Here is a 1,162-nt window from a genome sequence, read left to right as displayed (position 1 = left end):
ATGGACTGAGGTTCCTTTTCCCCCACAGTGATATAATGTATCTCCATTGGTACCAACAGGAATGGACTGAGGTTCCTTTTCCCCCACAGTGATATACTGTATCTCCATTGGTACCAACAGGAATGGACTGAGGTTCCTTTTCCCCCACAGTGATATACTGTATCTCCATTGGTACCAACAGGAATGGACTGAGGTTCCTTTTCCCCCACAGTGATATACTGTATCTCCATTGGTACCAACAGGAATGGACTGAGGTTCCTTTTCCCCCACAGTGATATACTGTATCTCCATTGGTACCAACAGGAATGGACTGAAGTTCCTTTTCCCCCACAGTGATATACTGTATCTCCATTGGTACCAACAGGAATGGACTGAGGTTCCTTTTCCCCCACAGTGATATACTGTATCTCCATTGGTACCAACAGGAATGGACTGAGGTTCCTTTTCCCCCACAGTGATATACTGTATCTCCATTGGTACCAACAGGAATGGACTGAGGTTCCTTTTCCCCCACAGTGATATACTGTATCTCCATTGGTACCAACAGGAATGGACTGAAGTTCCTTTTCCCCCACAGTGATATACTGTATCTCCATTGGTACCAACAGGAATGGACTGAGGTTCCTTTTCCCCCACAGTGATATACTGTATCTCCATTGGTACCAACAGCAATGGACTGAGGTTCCTTTTCCCCCACAGTGATATACTGTATCTCCATTGGTACCAACAGGAATGGACTGAGGTTCCTTTTCCCCCACAGTGATATACTGTATCTCGAATGGTACCAACAGGAATGGACTGAGGTTCCTTTTCCCCCACAGTGATATACTGTATCTCCATTGGTACCAACAGGAATGGACTGAGGTTCCTTTTCCCCCACAGTGATATACTGTATCTCCATTGGTACCAACAGGAATGGACTGAGGTTCCTTTTCCCCCACAGTGATATACTGTATCTCCATTGGTACCAACAGGAATGGACTGAGGTTCCTTTTCCCCCACAGTGATATACTGTATCTCCATTGGTACCAACAGAAATGGACTGAGGTTCCTTTTCCCCCACAGTGATATACTGTATCTCCATTGGTACCAACAGGAATGGACTGAGGTTCCTTTTCCCCCACAGTGATATACTGTATCTCCATTGGTACCAACAGGAATG

Source organism: Oncorhynchus clarkii, unplaced genomic scaffold (genome assembly GCF_045791955.1).
Source record: "Oncorhynchus clarkii lewisi isolate Uvic-CL-2024 unplaced genomic scaffold, UVic_Ocla_1.0 unplaced_contig_14147_pilon_pilon, whole genome shotgun sequence".
Classification (NCBI taxonomy): Eukaryota; Metazoa; Chordata; class Actinopteri; order Salmoniformes; family Salmonidae; genus Oncorhynchus; species Oncorhynchus clarkii.
This window is presented reverse-complemented; position numbering follows the sequence as displayed.